A 19,885-nucleotide genomic window follows, 5' to 3' on the forward strand; every position below is an offset into this window, starting at 1 on the left:
GAGGTACACTTTCATTCAGCTTTGCTTAGAATAGAATCTAATTTTTAAATACTTTTTCCATCATAAATGGAAATTTAAAGCTGAAAACATCAGCAAAGCCTGCTCTGCAAAATGCTCTACTCCAAGAAATTGACGGCTGACTCAGTAAGGATGCTGCTCAGATTGTAAATTCCCACATGCAGCTTTGTACTTCTATGTCACGGCAAATGCATGCAGTATCTCAATTAGGCAAAGTAACCTAGATACTTGTGTATCAATGATCTTTAGAAAGTTTAACCTAGTAGTTTCATCAGCTGAAGAAACATTCTCCTTTTTTGGAGACATATTCCTTTTTGGACAAGACCACGCAGAAAGAAGCTGGTCCTATGCAGATGAAAAAGCAAAGGATGTAGACACACATACCTGAGGTGAAATCAAAGTTTTCCCATCACATCTTCTCACTATTCCCATTAATTCTGTTCAACGTTTTCTTCTCCGGTCATCTTACCACTCACAGAAATATGTATATTTACTGCAGAGACAATGGGTATAAACATACCCATTGATGTTCATGTTGGCATTCCAGTATTTACAAGCAATCATCATTATACAATCCTTTGGTTGCCAGTAAAATTTGTGTGCATGAATATGCATCATGGATCTAAGTAAAGATGAAAACAACATTGTTTAGTGCCTGGAGTAAAAGTTTTGAGGCAGGAACTCATAAATTCTAATCTCATTTGTAATTCACTTTGGGTAAGTCATTAACCTTGTTTTGACTTCCTGTAGGTCCCTCCTAATGAAATTGAACTCAAATCTGTCATAATGAAGCATACAAGAGAAGAAAGCAGCAGACAGTACACTTAGCAATAATAAATACAATTTCTGGTATGAGAGGCAAATGGAGGCCAGGTGTGACTCCCAGGGTAGTGTGATAACCACTATTCCAAGCAAGAACAAATCTGGTCACCATTTGAGTAAAAGAAGGATTAGGAGAAATAAGCATCAGTCCTAAAATACCTGCCAAACCTATAAAGAAAAAGTACGCACTCAGAAGAATAAAAAAAAGCACTTTCTTTTATTAACTGTAAAATAAAAACAGGCGTGGAACCCTAACCCTACTTCCACTGAAGCTGTGTCACTGACACCCATGGCGGTGGAAGGCATTTCCTGCACGTGCTTTTACATGCATAACTTGTATGCATTGTTTTTGCCAGAAAACTAATTTTGGAATAATAGAATCTTTGTCAACCTGAGGATGAAGTGGGGACCCCAGGATCCAGCAGATGCATACGGGACTGCCAAACTAGGTTTCTTAAATAAAAAATATTCCACTTGGGCAAATATGGAGAAATAGTTCATCAAAAAAACAAAATTAAATATGTCAAATTCCCCAGTGACTTCTCACAACCTTTACTGCTTAGTAGGAATACAGACCACAGTGTAGCATCTGAACGTTGTTAAAAGATGCAGACCACACAAAGAGTTCAACAATACTTTCTTGGGAGAAAATATTATTGCTCCCAGTACTAGTCTCTTTGACCATATGTGTTGGTGGTTTAGGGAAATGTTTTTCCCTCTTTAGGAAAAAACTAGATCATTTCATTAATCCAAGATAATATGATATTTTACTTGGAGACATATTTTGTCATCACTTGCACAATGTTTTGTTAAATATACCCAAGTAAGCTCTGAGCAAATCAATGTATGGAATTAATTTCTCCTATAAAGACAAAGCCCAACTTAGAAAGATATCACAATCTTGCTCTTGGACCTCACAGGAGTTTAATTTTCAGTTGGATTATCATTTTAGGAAGTTTTTAATAAAAACTTTAAAACTTGTATACAGATTGCCCAACATTAGTCAAAGAAAATAGATCTTCAAACAAGGATGATACTTTGGACAAAACTCTAAGTCAGAGACCCTGGGGAGGAGGCAGTAAGGAAGGTCTTTCAGATGCCGTACAAAGCCTGGTTATGGAACGGTTCATTAAGTGAAACAGACTTCCTTCTCTTTTTTCTTCCTTTAAAATCAACTTTCTACCACCAAAAATTGCTTCCCTTGAACTAATAAATATTTCTACTGTTACTCATTTACCTCGAAAGGAGCTTTGAAGGTAGTGAACCCTTGAAAAGGTGTGTTATACGTATCCTTTTCCATTATCATTTGCATTATTCTTTTTTTCATTCTATCATTATTTTTAAAGGCAGTTAATACAAAAAGCATAACAATCTTGTTTATGAGGAAAATATTATTCAACATAATCAAAACCTTGCTATATGATTCATTTTCCATTTCATACATTTATTTCAAGACAGATAGTGACATCTGGAGTTATGCAGTATATACAGGCCCTGATCCAAAAGCTTTTGAGAACAGTCTATGTTAATTGGCCTTGGATTGGATCCCTAACCTATACCATATTGGCTCTTTATTTCATACATAATTAATATCAGAAGAAGTTTCCTGGTAACAAAAGGTATACAATGATTCACCAAGGATCCTGAAAAGTTAAATTTTTAGCCTTTCATTCAACTGGAAAGGAACATGATACGTTAGCAACCCTGATTTACCACTGCCTGCTGCTTTTCAGTGTTAATCCACACTACCTTTCAGGAGCTCATTTTATTTTTACATAATTATTCCTAGCATGGCTCATCATTTAAAAGCCAAACTGGCAACAAGAAATATAGATAAATTAATTCCCTTGTACCTTTTATATAAATTCCAGCTGCAGTCATCATTTTCCTAGATAGTAAGAGTATGGCTCTTCCTGTTCTTGTGCTTTTTTTTTTTTTAAGTAGAAAGGGGTGCTGTTCTTGGGAAAGGTTATTGAAATAACACTTTACCCCTTCCTGTTGCAGAACAAAACGATTGTTATGATGGAATTCCTATTGTATCTTGCTTTTCATTATATTATGGAGTGGCCCTTCAGGCAAAGTTCTGTCATGGTTACTCATTTGTCCTTCTGAAATTAGTGGGATTACTCACATGAGTAAATAGAATGGGATTTGGCCTTTACCTTATATTGATTATAATAACCCATGGTCTGTAACATAGCACCGACCATTGAATTCAGTCAGTTGTAAAAGCCATCTTTGTGTTCTTACTGCGCCAAAATTGGCCTGATATATTTCAGATGTAATACACTTGACACTGGAGGGGGGGAAAAAAACCCCAAACCCTCAAAAAAACACACACAAAAAAGCCCAGAAGACACACATTAAAACAAGAAAACCTACCTAGATCCTAGACTACATTCCTTAAAAGCTGAACATGAATATGTTTCTCTTTACAAACACTTTCTTAGCCAAACAGTAATTCCAGTCTGCCAATATTTAAATGTTTAGCATGATTGTACTTTGGTTTAATGCTACGTGCAGGCAAATATGGATTCCTGTCAATCTTCAACTCACCATGACTACAGAAATTAAGCCTTCCTCTTTACTCTATCCAAAACAAACAACTGAAAAAGAATCAGTCTATCTTAAGAAACATCTTGCATACAGAAAATTGCAGCCAACATACAAGTAACATCAGTTTTCACAAATCTTAAGGCTGCCTCCTGATTTAACTGTATATCTAGTTCTTTTTCCCCTCCCAGAATAAGGGGCCAAAGGATGTAGGAAGATATGAGGGCTACTGCTATTACAACAGAGACTACACAGGATATAGCCTAATGATGTCATATCAGGGTTGAAATACGTTTCATATTCTGAGGCTAAAACCCTGCTTGTTTCAATAGAAAACCATTGTATCTTTATAAGCAACAATGCTCTACCTCTCCTGACCTCGGCACAAAGACGTAGTAAGTGTCAAACCATTTGGACTTTGAAGTACTTGCACTACTTGAAGTCCTTTAGAGTATCACACACAGCTCACCTATTCCTACTTGTCAGCACCTTTGTTCAATACATACTGATTTGAGTCCATAAACTATCTAGCACTTGAAGTCATATTGCTTAAGGCACAGTTCAGTAGGTCAGGAGATGGGCTGATTCTCAGTAACACATTCTTTAAAAACACAAGTTTGAAGTACAACGGTAATTTTACAGTACCAAAATTTTTATAAATCTTTTTGCCCCATATTTTAGGTCTTGAAACATGCAAGAAATTCCCCTCACCACATTATCATGTAGACATTGAATGATAATGTTTCCTTGGAATGACTAAACTCACTAACAAAATACCTGCTTTCATACAACGCATTTTATATGTTTTTATGAAAAAGTGTTTAAGTGGCGTTGAAACTCACCTTCATTAGCAAAATTCCTCTAATGACATGATCAATGGCCCCATAATCTAAATTGTCCTTTTGTTCAAAGTGAGAATATTCTTTCTCAGGAGAAATAGCTTTAATAATTTCAAGATGTTATTGGAATAAAGGCTACTGGCTTGAGTAGCCATTCTACTTGGCAAGTCCTTGTAACCAGTGTTCACCACACCCTGATGAGAAAGAAAAATAAATAGTTGTCAAAGCTTTCATGTATTGGAAACTTTTCACATGTTCTCCACAGATCTGATGCCCGTTTTATACATGCCAGTAAATCAAATTTGCATATTACTGCAGACATGAGTTACTAAAGCTTTCTTTTACAAGTTAAGGATTCTGTTTAAAACTCATAGCTTACTCTGATGCATGACCAAAGAAAGTCAGCAATTTTGTCAGGAAGCCAGAGACTAAATGAGCTGGGAGGCCAGTCAGGGAACTGGTTACAAAACCATATGGTGCTTATTTTTGAGAGTAAGAAATCAACTACTTCTTCAAATTCGAAAACACCTCATGATTGTCTGATAAGAATCACATTGCACAATGTGTTTCACAGATTAATTGCACTCCAGTCAATCCCAAGGAAGAAGATAGAGATACCTTCAAAACTTAAATTCTTTGCAAGTACATCTGAATTAAGATCACATTTCTTTAACATCCCTTCATATTATTATGAATGCAGAACATTCAGAAAGCCACGAAAGAATTCTAATGCCTTGCTCTGAAAACAACTTATATTGAATTCTGATCTTGAACACTGTACCCTAAATTACTGTTTCTTTTTTTCATTGCATCATTCCAGGATAGCCATCTTTCTTTCATTGCATCATTCCAGGATAGCCATCTGGACATTGCAGTTGCCAGTTCATCCCATATGCAGCCACACATGTTAGCCTCAATACACATCCTGGAGTAAGTCATGACGTGCTAGTCAAGTATGGCAGCCACAGAAGGAGTCAATACAAGGTAAAATTGAAATCCTTTTAGCTGGACTGTTCTTTTCACCTAGCTTTCCAGAACAGGCCAATGCATACCTCTACTACCTGGAGGATAAGTATTCTGCTATTGCTTTATAGACCACTTCCCAAGCTGGCTCCTGATGAGAGACTTTTCCTCCTTAGGTAAATTCCCACATACTGAAATGATAACATTTTTAATTGCCCCAAATAATGGGTCTTTACAAAGGAAAGCAGATGACTTGGTACTAGAAAGAGGGGGGAAAATACAGCATTATAGTTATTACTGAAGAGAGTGAGGTAGAGAATAGTAGGTGTATAGAAGATTTTTCTCATGTAGAATAGTATTTGAAGTGTTTTCACACTACAGGACTCTCACAGCTTGGATCAGTTTTTCACTATGTAAGCTGGGCATTTAAATTAATAGATTGAACAAACCTTTGAGCCCCACAGCACACATGCAGGCCTTCTGTGTGCCTAAAGCCCACAGCTACACAAACACAAACCTAGTGCAACATGGGACATGCAGTCTAGGTAGCATACGTGGGGAGGAGAGGCAACCAATATCCAGACTGTTGATTATATGTGACATTAGGTCAGCTCAGGCACATACAACCTGACCCAGAACAAAATACTTGGAAATGGTTCAATAACGGGAGTATTTAAATTTGCAAGATCTACATGAAATCTAAGTATTTCAATTCAAATATTCAACAGAAAATTAGCAGATATATTTCTTCCCCCCAGAGAAAAAAGCATAACTGGACTTTTCCCGTTAAGAGCAGATGATGATAGCAAACTCCTGCTCAGCTCTGCTAAACATAGAGTTGGGAATTATGCAAACTTGACTATCTTTAAACAGGCCCCAACATTACAAATTTAAAGTAGTTTTGACAACCAATTTAGCACAAAGCTGGAGATGCAAAAAAATCAGGAGAAAAAGCTAGGGCCTCCTAGAAGACCATCAGTGTAGGCCAGCAAGTCTATGAACACTTGACATCATCAGTTTTATCGCATTTGTCATTCTTCAAGTTTTAACTGCTAGAACCAGATCATTACAGAAAAATAATCTTCCATTCAAAAAGAAAAATCTCCTTGTAACTAAAGAAATAAGTTGGAAATGTGACCCCTGAAGAAATAATGAAAGAAAGAGTTTAAGATTGATTACATCTTCACACATTTTGAAAATGGTCTCCCATCTTCTTAGGTATATCACCACTTAGGACTGCACTGTTCTGAAAAAAAACCCAACTGGTAAAACTTGAACTGTTTAGACAACACTAACATATGCTCTGGCTGCAGACAAATAACTGCACCTTTATATCATCTTACCAGTATACACTGCATGACTTGACTTTTCCAGATCACACCTGAACTTAGTCTTCATTGAAAAAACAGTAGTCCTCTGAATGGTAATCAGTTAAAATCTACCATTCATATTGTAAAACAGTGACACAGAACACTTAATATTGAAATTAAACAAATCTCTAAATTGGTTTTTCTCTTTTTCTATATTTGGAATTGGACACTAAATATCCTTGTTAATAAAGCTCAAGGGATGAATTTAAGGGCATTATGGATATCACTGTTAAAAATGATGTTACCATGCTTATAAAAGTCACAACGCATAAAACATTCAAAGATGTTGTCTGGATAATAAAAGACGGTGTCTGGATAATATTCCAATTTGTGGTTTCATTACTTATGAAAGTCTCTGCTTTATTACCCCACAACGCATTGGTAAGAATTCCATGACAGACTTGCAGTGGCTTCAAGGAAAGGCAGTCTTTATTACTATAACATCTATTACTTTTTCATTTATTAGAGCAACGCTGACGTTATTTGTATTTTCTCTGCACATCAGTTATTTCTAAATGCTGATGTATAGATCTACACACCTTATAAATGTAAAGTTCTGCAGGATTTCTACTTTACCTCCAGCCTCAGCTCCATAATTACTGATCATTCTTTCATTGACTCCATCATACACATAGTGATTAGCATTGGAGCTTTCTTCCCCAATTTCATGTTTAAGAAAGTAAACCAAACAAGTTTAATAATTCTTACTAGAAATAAAGAGGGTAATTGGGGAGATATGTAATACACATGGGTGCTTTCAGAAGTAAATATAAAATATTAATCACATTGAGTCTGAATTGAAAGTTACTAGGACATCATTAGCAAAGAGAAGGAAATACTCTAAACCATTGAATAAAAATGAAATAAAACCTAATCCTGAAGCCCCCACTCATTAAAAGTTTTTACTACATATCTAGATACACGCATATTTCACTAAGCATGTTATACTAATAAGGACATATGTTTAGGCTCTGTGATAGTTATAAGTTGTATCTTACCTGGAATAAGAGCTGTACTAATATCAATATCCACTTCTTTATACTCTTTCGCAAATAATACCAGGTTTGCTTCAATATATTCTTAGGACATTTCTTTTGTATAGCCTCCAACACCCTTTCCTGTTTCAGGAGATTCTGCTCCATGGAATTTAAGCTGTTCCAGTGCTGGAGGCCCAAGCAAAAATAATGGAGATAACAGATACAGGATTACATTTTTCTTCTATATTTATAAAAAAAGTCATTCCTGTGTTAACAGACACAAGACAACAGTAGCTAACAGTCTCTCATCATAACTAGATCTGTTAAAAGAAAAGGAACAAGAGTCAGCTTTTAATAAGCACTAGGCAAATCAGGCTGTGCCAACTTATTTTTCAGCTTTACCTCAGCAACTTCTAAACTTTTTTTATTTCGAACAAAAATTTCAAAGATAAACTGATTGCTAAAATTAGTTTCATACATGTGAAGATACTTACCTGGGTGTTTATTTTACTAAAGAAAAACTGAAGTTACCTTGTCCAAACTAAAAAAAGGCTGGTTTTGCCAAGTAGTCACTGCTCAAAGACTCTGTGCCTAATACACGTTTAAGCATACAATTTAATAACTTCATTAGAAAAACCTACCTGCCTTCTTAAGTAATGAGAGTTGCTGTTCCCTTGGATAAACCGTTTATGATAAGTTCTACAGCAATAAAATGGCATATTTTCTCTGTTTTGGGCTAAAGTATATTATAATCTATAAGGATTACTAAAGAGTTTTTGTAGTGCTTTCATTTTTTGCTGTAGATACTGCGGTAGTTAGTCCGTAATAATTCTATTATATTCATTAACGACGTATGTTTAGAATTGCAGTACTACTCATCACTGCTACAATACCACGGTCCCAACTCAATCTCATACATGCAGAGGAACAGCTGTTCTTGTGCAGATTGCCATTTTATTTTGATGGGGGCCAGGTGAACAGTCCCCAGACTTCAACATAGAATCGGAGCCCAATCACATCTACATAACTGCCTGAATAAAATGGGGGGGGAGGGGGAGAAGGGCATTTCCTGACTACAGGTAAATAGATTCCCAAAGGATGTGAGAGGAACCACAGAAGTTCAGTTGCCTGGGACACAAACTTGACTATTCAAATAGAAAGAAACTGTAGTTAATGGATTACACTGGCAGGGGAATGGACTGAATGACAAACCAGGCTTTTCTATCCAAAATTATTATGATTTGTTTTCCAGTTTTTGAAAGTTTGTATATGAAGCAATTTGACTGGCAGGAATACAGGATCTATAGCAGAATGCCAGCTAGAAACCTGGGGAGGAATAACGCCATGTACCAATACAGGCTTGGGACCAATGACTGGAAAGCAGCTTTGCAGAAAAAGATCTGGGGTCTTTGTGCACACCATATTGACCATGAACCAGCAACGTGCCCTTGTGGCAAAGAAGTTTGTATATGAAGCAATTTGACTGGCAGGAATACAGGATCTATAGCAGAATGCCAGCTAGAAACCTGGGGAGGAATAACGCCATGTACCAATACAGGCTTGGGACCAATGACTGGAAAGCAGCTTTGCAGAAAAAGATCTGGGGTCTTTGTGCACACCATATTGACCATGAACCAGCAACGTGCCCTTGTGGCAAAGAAGGCATCCTAGTCTTCGTGCACACCATATCGACCATGAACCAGCAATGTGCCCTTGTGGCAAAGAAGGCCACCAGCATCCTAGACATAAATTGCAGTGTTAACACATGAGCAAACAATTAATTTACCCATGAACACCCAATTATTATATGCATGAGTACCTAATCAGTTCATGTGTGAGCGCTGTAGTGGGCATAAATTGCAAGGTTTGGTGGCAGGGGCTGCAGAGGAGCCTGAGCAGGAGAAGACCGTGAACTGCCCTGTGCCATCCAGTTCCAGCTGGCTCTGAAACCCATGTCAACACCCTCTCACACACCAAAAGCTGCCAGAGCAGCACATGGCACCCCTCCTCACACATGTGAGCAGTAGCTGCTAGGGCAGGAGATGTGAAGAGATATATAAAGAGACACATGGAGGGCTGAGGAGACAGGCACCTGGTGAGATGCTTGGAAGCAGGCATTCCATACCAAAGGGAATTCCACACCAGGGATGACCCCGGCCCAGGGATGACCCACGCTGGGGCAGGGGCAGCCGTGAGGGATGAGTCAGAAACAGTTGCACACAACCCCACACTCAAAGGAATTGGGATGGACCAAGCGTAACATGCAGGGAAAATGAGAAAAGTTGAGACTAGGAAGAGGGGAGGAGGATGATGATGTTTGGCTTAAGTTGGGCTTGGGAAGTAGGGAAGAAGCATATTTAAGTGGTTTTTTTAAATTATGTTCTCTTTTTCTGAATACTCAAATCAGTAATTTGAAGTTGGTGTTAATTAGCAATAAATTGAGTAAAAATTCTGCAAGTTAAGACTCTTTTGCCTGTGACAGAGAAACCTGGCAGATTGTTTTCAGAAAACATCCTTCAGTGCAAAGGAGAGCAGAACTTTGACCAGAATATTTTATAAAATGTTAAGCAGTGTTCTAGATTCTAAGCCATATTTTCTTACTCTACCTGGTATCGAATCCCTCGACAGTAACTCCCATTGCTTTGGCAGCTCCTGCTGCAGCCAGCCTAGCAACGCCACCACCAATTATCAGCATCTAGAGAGATCAAACAGATAGTAAAGTGCATTCTATGTTCACTTATTCCATCACATGCTGTGTCTGCAGTATGCCTTATCTTCAAAAGCACTTGAACTTTAAAGAGCATCAGAGGCTAAAAACTATAAGTACTTCAGAGAAGTAAAAAAAAAAATCTTATCTCAACAATGCAACATAGTTAAACAGCTGGTTTAGGCTATAAGAGCAGGTGGTCATCTGTACAAAAGGTGCCATATGTAGAAAATAAGATAGAAATAAGTTTGAAAAACTTTAAGTTAAACAAAACATGACTAGGGCCACTTTTTCTGTTTCACTGGACATAGACCTTAACAATAAGTTTGAAACTTTAAGTTAAACAAAACATGACTAGGGACACTTTTTCTGTTTCACTGGACGTAGACACCTACTCAAACTTTAATAACAAAGGATGCTAACCCTATTTGTCCAGCTACACAAATGTTTTCCTTTACTATAGCTCTTCTCAGATATGAATTCTGACAGGTATGCTGAAATAGGTATCAGAAGTTCAGTTTCAGAATGAAAAAATAGACTGTTTAAAGGTCCTTAAAGAAAAACAAACAGTGAGTGTCCTTCTGAGGTATGATGTGATTTAAGGTATTTTTACACTTAAAATAACTGCTATCGATCAAGCATTTTCCAAAAATAAATGAAAAACCCAAGGCAGAACTAAAACATACATAATACGTTCACCTACAAAGTTCAATTGCCCTTGGCTGTACTCAAGGCAGGTGAGAACAGACAGGAGAAGTCCTTGATGTTAGCGTCCTGCCAAGCAGAAGCAGATCTAGTACAACATCCTTTTTGGGACCATCCTGTGAGCAATCCAATCCTGACGCCCTGGAGAAGTCTTAAAAGGTTCTGCTCAATAAAATTTTACATTCAGAAACACTCAAATGCAGTTAAATCAACTTTTACAGGATGGCTCAAATGTCTAAAGCCAGTACCATCCAGCAAACCCAAATAAAGTCACAAGAAATCAAATGCTATTAGTTATCTCTTAGAAGGGTCATGTGGGAGAGCTGAACTGCCTTGTTTCACTAGTAGTCTAGCTTTCCAGTGCAAAATTTTACTCTGTAAATATCAGTTGTAGCAACTGTACTTCCACAGGAGAAACTTGTCCTGCTGCCATTATCTGACCAGTAAAATCCCTGCCAAAAGGATTAGATGCCAGCACTACTGATTTGTACCTATAACATGTAAACAAATAGCATTGCAGATAGGTAGTGACACCCTCAGATGAGAAAACGTTCAAGTATCCATGCCAAAAATACGACATGAAATATCACACTCCCTAGAGTTCAGATGTCAGTATACAAACTACAGAAGCGGAGCCCAAACCTCTTGAGACAAATCAATTAGATAATTAATAGAAGCCTCATAACAACAATAGCATAATGGACATCTTAAAGCAATAAATTTTGAAACAATATATTCAAATGTCGTTCCAATTTACATCAGTGGCTTGAAAGTTAAGTGTCTGATGGAGGACAAATGCTGGGAAAAGAATGCATACCAAAGGTAGTGACTCATAGCATAATGTGCTTCTTGCAACTGCAATATTTGAATTATTTATTTTTAATTCTGTGGATCAGCTGACATGCCTATACTTGACTGTCATCCCACTTGCACAGAATGTGGACAGTGCACAGGGCTGCTGACAGCTATTCCAGGAATTTACAGCACAGATTCCCTTGCTAAAGTAACAAGTTGATGATTATATAAACTTTACATGAACTGGAAAATAGGGCAAACCTTTCAGTTACCTTCAAAAAGGAAGTATGTTTGAAACATAAGCTGCATTCATAGTTATGTGCTGCTTAAGCGTTCCTGTACAACTTGTCACTCCCAATAAGCTACTGCTCAAAAAACTTTTCAATTTCTTGTTCTTTGTTCAGAGAACAGGAGGTGGCCCAGAAAACATTTACAAAAATGCTGGTTTGTGTCAACGTTTTGTAGCTATATAGACCACACTAGAATAAAGAATATATCTTTGTTACAGCAGGCTTTTGTTAGCAACATCTAATACTTGTGGAGTTTTTGGTGGGTAGGGTTTTTTTGTAATTTCTTTTTTAATTTCATTTTATTTTTTTTACTTATTGGAGAATTAAGGACATAATCACTGATTTCTTCAAAAGCGCTGCAGGTATGCCGTAATTTGAAGGGGGGTTGCCGTTGTTTTGGGCTTGTTTTGTTAAAGAACAATTTCCAGGCCAGTTAACTATGGGTTTCTTAGTGCTTTATAGTATTTGGCCAAAAAGGCCAAGCAACTTCAAGATTTTTCTTAGAAAAATTAACACTTGGAAAACTCATTTCCCATCTTTATAGTTTTCTTACTTAAAGCCTTTTTCTCCTTCTTTCAAAGTTTAAAATAAAACTAAGCTGGGCATGGAGTAAAATCCTCTTTATCCTAAAAGGGTGACAGATATAAAACCAGTTTAACATCAGTGATCTAAATGCTGAGGCAGGGTGCATCCAGTGCAACTCTCCTGATTCCTTGGATACAGACAGCAGAGAAGTTGGTCCATTGTCAGTACTACAGGGTAAGATAGGCAGTCATTCTAGGAATTCCTATACAACTCTGCAAAATTAGTATTTTGTAGCTAATGGTGAGTGATAATTTTTCCTACTGAAGTTAATGGCAAAATTTCTGCTGGCTTCACTGAAGTGAAATTTCACCCAGTGGAAGGAAATAAAAGACTGGCAAAAAAGTGAGAATTGCTAATGCCCTGGCTCAACTTGGGTAAGACAGTCATTGTATACACATGCTTTCTGTATTAGTTGAAAAGTTGTTTTTCTTCTGTGGGTACCATCTGCTTCATTGTCATAGCCATACAATCCTGAGGTAATAATTTATTTTGGTCTACAGGCAAATAAAAGGATAAATGTTAGAAACAAATATTTTAAGAGAAGTTGGTATTTAATGTTAGAACATTGGAGGGAAATCAGAGAGTTTGACACTAGGTTAATTAGATTTAAATAGCTTCAGAGAGAGAGAGAGAGAATGTGCAACAGGAAAATACCATTCATCTTTGTAGCCAGATTGCTTAAGTTTACCAGAGCTGTCATCAAGACCTTTCAGAGACTAGTTTCATGATTGTTTATGGTTCTGTAAAGAGAAACAATATTGACTGCTGACATTATCATGGCTTGTAATTTTTTCCCCCTTAACTTCACTGAGGCTGACTACATGAAGTGATTTGTTTAGCTTCACCTCCTTCTGCAACAAAAGGGAAAAATACCCCTTTAATAAGATAAGAAGATGCAACTGAAGGGCCCAACCTAAGTCAGGAGGTCCAGTCTCCTTCAATTGCAAACACCACACATAATCCCCATCATAAAAATAATTTGCCTTTGGAAATAGGTAAGCAGGAAATATTTCCTCTTAAAGGTAATTTGAAGTGTGAGGTCGTAGTCATAATTTCCTTACAGAGATACAAATGAAGGAGCAAATCTACTGAACCAAACTGTTATGCTGTGGATGAAGGCCTTTCTTCATATCTGATCAAACCTTACTGAAATCAAATGAAAAACTGCACCAAGTTGGAAAGAAAAGCAGACCTTTTTTCTTTCCCCCACAGGTACAGGACAAGGTCTTGTTTTGCGTCCCTAGAGATGTGGGAAGGCTATATGTATATAAATATATACATTCATCACAAGAAAGCCTGTCATTTAGGTTATTGTTTGCATAGAGATGCATCAGACACCTATTAGGTCTCTAGAAGTTTTACTTTGTTCTTCAGCCCAGATGTGATACAGTTAAAGGATTTTTCTAGCTCTCCAATACTGTTACTGCTGATGGCACTGAACTAACGTCACTTTCCTCTGGGGGGAAAAAGAATTGCTAATCCCCACTTGCTGTCAGCTAACTCCCAGCTTGTCTTCATCAACACACCTTACTGCCCACCAACTTATCTCACCTAGCTTTTTTCATTCTCAAATATGGACAGAAAGTGAAAAGATAACTTCTGGCTTGTATAATATGCTTCAGTTTAGTCTGACTACACAAGTCTGGTTTGAAAACACCAGGGAATGAAAATGCCACATCAAAGCTCTGCAAATACCAGCATATATGAGTTTTCAGTTCTCTCTTTTCCTTCTTTAGTAATCATTACTGAATCCTATTCTGCGGATTCTTTGCTATTGAGAGAGTAACAGGGCCATAAGCTCACCCTTTTCCTATGCTATAATGTTTGTTAGTGGATAGTTTGCTCATCTCCGACTATCTCAGTTTACATAGCCAGACACTAATTCAGATCATACTGGAATTAACTGCTTACTTCTGCACAGTTTTGTTCATTAGCCACTTCTTTGTGTTTTCCCTCAAAGACATAAAAGACCCTGATAATTTATACTTTGCAAGTAAGAATAATAAAAAATTTTAGTCCAAAGGGTCTGGAAGGACTAAAGCAGTAGCAGAATCCCCCCCCCTTTTTTTTTTTAAATCATAAACTGGGGTTTCTCACTTATTTAGCTTTCGCTTGCTCCCACCATACTGATCAGTTAACTCATCCTAGACACGCTTACTGCCAGAAGGGAAGACATGGAGAAATTTGAACACTGGTATTTTATAAGATATTTAATAGGTGTATTAAAAGGTCCATGGACTGTATGGATTCAGAAGGTATGGAAATAAGAAATACTAGGAGATGGACCTCTCTACTGGGTCAATCTTATTCCAGGAAGGAAAGATTACTGGTAGATGATTTCCTATGATTTCCTGTAAGTGTGGAGGGCCAAACCAGGTAGGGTACATAGTAAAGCAACCTCTTTCCATCCACCTGCAAGTAGACAGGGGTCACAGAAAACAACTGCTTTGTGTCATTGTGCTGAGCCTGCGAACCAGAGTCAGGGTTCATACTTGCACAAAGGTGTCACTGTCACCATCTGTCTAGAGCTAGTTCCATCAGAACCAGAGTGAGGTTTCTCACTGGGATGATGTGAGAAACCTTGACATCAGAAAACTTAAAACACAAGAGATTAACCCTGTCTCTTCTTAGCTGCCACCTTCTTAAAACAGCATCCCAATGTAGTTCCAGCTCCCTCAGTGTAGGATGTGAGGCTGAGGATCGAGAGAAACGCTGGCAACTGAACTTCATTGGAAACCAGTGGTGACAGCACTGTGACAGTAAAGTGGGAAATAGGAGAATATGGTGAAGAGGATTGAATTTCTTTTAGCTCCTTTCTCCTTAGCAAATCTAAGCCTGTATATACATGTCACAGAACATAAACATGCACATGACGACACACAGTTACAATAGAATTGAGGCAGGGTTTGGGTGAAAGCTGATGTGACCTCAAACACTTACAGGGCAGTCCAAGGAGTAACAGCATGAGAATACAGGTATTAGAGTGAATCAGTTCTCTCCCTCCAATAGCAGTTCAGTGTTCACCTCTAGTGGGGAAAAGGGAGGACGAATTGCTGCTCTGCAGACTGCAGTAAGTGCTGAGCCTTTTTGTCAAACGGGTCTCCTATAAAGCGACATGAGATCTTGGTTTGAATTGTTGTTCAGATTTAAAGAAAGCAAACTATTTAGGTTTGATTCAGCTTAACTCCCTACATGTCCCATTGCTGTTTTGTTAGACATACTATGATAAAGGCATTAGCCTCTGATTACATCAGGCCAGCTGTACCTACCTAGTCAAGATTTAAAGAAAGTCTTGCATAAAAACATAATTTTTTTTACAATTTATCACTAAAAATTAAGCTTATTGTTTACAAGACACTTAGATATCCGAGTCCTGGACAGGGTTTGCAGAAATAAAAATCCCAGGAAAGAGTTGTTTTTCTTCTGCATATAGGATGTTAACAGCTAAGCAGGAGTGGCCCAGGGATGGGCCCAAACATCCTTCTTGCTATTAAAGAGCACTTCACTTTTTTGGATATACAGAGAACAGAAAAGGAATACATAAAATTGAAACACAAAATTACTTTTCTACAGCATGTTAAGCATGATGTGGAAAACAGAGGACTACATTCACTCTGTACCTCCACAGTGGAATGCTATGATATCATAAGCAGTGACATGAAAAACTTTTCAGATTATTTCTAATAAAACATGAGTGGCAAGGCAGCAAGCGGCAGGGGAAATGCCTTGTTCAATGAAGCACTTACGTGTTTGGTATCTTTACCAAATTGATTCTGCTGGAGATGAACTGGTTCAAATTTTAATCCATTTCAATATGTAGCCTATGTACATAAATAATTGGTTGAGTGTTTAAACTAGTTGTTTGTGTGTTGGTTTTTTTTTTTTAACGAGTTCCTTATAGAAATCTAAATGGCTTTGAAATCAGTTCCATTTCTGAATTGTTTCAAAATGTGTCTTATACTGAACGACGACTGGTCTTGACTGTTTGGCCAGTAACGCACTGTGATACTACATGGGGAACCAGAGTTCAAAACTAGCAGGGAGAAGTTTGCACCTTTAGTTGTCAGAGGCTGAAAGTTTAGGAAGGGTAACGGATTCTTTTAACCAGTTCATACTGTCCCCCGGGCCAGGCCTCAAAATAAACAGTGACTTCAAAGACAGTATTATAGGTTCCGCTCCAAGCTGAAGACAATCCTGTTTGCATGTTGTGATCAGTTCACACTTTCCTTTGCAAACAATCTTACATTGCACTCCTACTTATCTGAGAGATTATCATGGAAAAATAATAAAAAGTGGTACGTTAAAGCTATGCCAAATGTAAGGCACATTTATCATGCTGTCAATGGAATTTCTTACGATATGTCTCAATGGATTTACTAAAATGAGTTTTGTTCTGTACCTATAGTAGCTATCGTTCTTAGAGAGGACATGTATACTATATTTTACAAAAAGAAAGAGTGATGCTTAAGCAGCAGAAAAAAAGAAAACATGACACATGAGCCCTAAAAAAAAAGTTCAACCTTTTGGTAGAGTGGTCAAAACCATTTCTTTAGGACTGCTTGTGTAAAGCAGAAGCCAGAAAACAGGGGAGTATTCCTAAAGCTCAAAGTACTCTAGTTTCTAAATTGACAATCACATTTAGCTGTGATTAACCTAACAGATTAGGTTAATTCAGGTTTTTTTCACTCCCTCCTTTGGGCTGCACTGGGTGCCCCAAGCAGTGAGGAAAACCATCCTTTGCTAGCTCTGTTTTTGCTTCATGTAGACAGTATTTCAGCTGGCTCTTCCTCTCCCAGTGCCCATCTGGAAAGCCAGTTCTCAAAACTGCCAGCATTGCTCTAATCTCCCTTCTGAGATAATTCTACCTGTGTGGTAAAGCCCACAGCAGAACAAACAATAATCTGGTGTGATCTGGCATGCAAGAATAACAGTAGTGCACCAATGTCATTATCTGGTAGTACTCTGCAGATGTTGGCCATGATGCTAAGGGCATCATATCCTTGAGCAACTTAGTCCATTGCTAGAGCTGTAGCTTTGCATTCAGCAAGTTTGTCAGGACGACTGGGTTCTGAGCTGGATAAATAAGGCTGACAAGTGTTGCATTTTTCTTGAGCAAAGTTGCTTCATGCACTCCTAGATCCTCATTTAGGCTTGGATACAAAACCTATCATGCTTGTTTAATTAAACACAATACTAATAATAATTTAAGCTAGTATAATTTAAGATTCAGCTTTAAGTAATCATATAGAATCTTTTGCCTTGTGCTGCCCTCTACTATGCTCTCAATATGTTCACTATACTAAGTACAGATGTAACAGATCCTGGCACAGGACTGAGGCTCTAGGACCAGCAATAGTACACAAAAGTAAACTAAATTCATTTGCTTTAAGTGACCAGAATTCCACCAGTGAGGCAGGTGACTCATCTGGCTAAAGGTTACACAAGCTAAAAGATCACTAATAGAATGGTCTGGGAGATACATAAAACAAGATCTCTAACACAAGAAATTTAATAGAAATCTACAGTGCTGGCATACAAAATATCCATTCCTTTCTTGCAAATGTATGAAGCTACATCTGCTTGAATGATTTCATACTATAGGTAATTCAACTAATTTGGTACAAATATGAAAAGAAACTTTGGGTCTTCAGAATAAATATGGTTACATTATTCACATCAAATGAAAAACTCACCTTTAAAACAATATCTGAACCAAATATAGATTTCATAACATTAATTACTGCTCAGGCTTCTTTGCCTTTTTGTCAGCTTTATGTTCCACTTACACTTTTAATCTTTGTTTTACCAAGGACTGGACACCAGTAGGAGAGTCCGCAACCCACTTCTCACCTTTACGTTTCTTTGGTAACTCCCATAACCAGGTCCTTATAGTGAACACCTATAAAATAAAAGATACAACTAAATACAAAGACTTTTCCCCCCTAGTTTGTGTCAACTTAGTTTTTAGTTAATTCCAAAGACACAGATTGCATTTCAACATCCAATGGATGTCAGCAGACACGGTTTATCTAATCCCCTTATGAAGTTTGAAAATTCCATCCATATATCAAATCCGGTAAATTTTTATGCGCATAAGTCATCCTTAAAGAAGTATAATCACTGGCTGACCTTAGTGGGATGGTTAGCGTGAGAGAAGGTGGCAGGATTGGGCCCCAAGTTTTCATAAATAACACAGACCATCTCCAGATGAACATTCCACTGTTAGTTTTTATAGTGCGTCTTCCACAGCCAGCCCACATGGTCTCACACACACATTCATAGATGCCAAAACAATAACAAATTAAAGTTTCGTTTATAAAAGGGCCTTGGCTTAGATGCTGCTTATACAAGTTTGCATGCTGTTTACCCTGAAAAAGGTGTGGAACTGACCACAATGAGGTGACAACCTCAATTCCACTCGCACATGAGGTGGGAAAACCAGTAACAAAAACACAGGATTAGGAAAGGACACTTTGTTTTTCCTGGCTTGTGAGTGAATAAACCGTGTTTTGTTAATAAAGAAGTGAAGTCATTTTGTGAAGCAGACTAAGGAACAACTCTCTTCCCCCTTAGCACATATATGCACATAAACATTTATATATAGAGAGAGGAATATATAAATATATATATATGCCAGATTGTACACACATATCCATGCTAAATATGATGATCCACAGAAGGATGAAGTCCTAGATTATTATTCTCCTCACTCGCTATCCCTTGCAGGCAGTGGAAGGTTTTCATTGACATCAGGGAAGCTGGATTTCTAAGCATTACACTCCCCCTATGCTGATCACAGTTCGAGGGCTACATATCACCCAAATCCTGCCTGTGCTTTCAAAACAGAGTTTAAGTGATAGAAAGGCTACATACTGCTTCCCTGAACTATTTAGAGATTTACCTGTATGGCTTGATCCTCCAGAATATTGTCAAAACCCAATGCTGTCAAAGTAATATGCGCAGAGAACCAGGGAGATGCCTTGAAAGATGAATCAGTTTCATCCAAGTACTGGTTCCGTCCAATTCAACAGGAACGTTCTCACAAACGTTGGGTAGACCTGATATTTAGCCCCAAAACAGACCAATTAAGAAAGGGAATCAAATGTTTCACCACACCCACACCATTTCACAGAAGTTTTTTTTCTGCAGATGTTTTTCTTTAATATTACACACAACCAAACACCTGACTGCATACATCTCATTAAAACTTGGTTGTCCCCATAATTAACTAGATACACCCCAAGCTATACATTAAATACTA

General features: G+C 37.7%; 1 pseudogene; it reads right to left on the reverse strand.

Annotated features, from left to right (window-relative positions):
• LOC103896702 overlaps nt 1-19,885 on the reverse strand; it is an 80,774-nt pseudogene that overhangs the window by 13,065 nt on the left and 47,824 nt on the right.

The sequence above is a fragment of the Aptenodytes forsteri genome, unplaced genomic scaffold, assembly GCF_000699145.1.
Source record: "Aptenodytes forsteri isolate BGI_AS27 unplaced genomic scaffold, ASM69914v1 Scaffold1, whole genome shotgun sequence".
NCBI classification, from domain to species: domain Eukaryota; kingdom Metazoa; phylum Chordata; class Aves; order Sphenisciformes; family Spheniscidae; genus Aptenodytes; species Aptenodytes forsteri.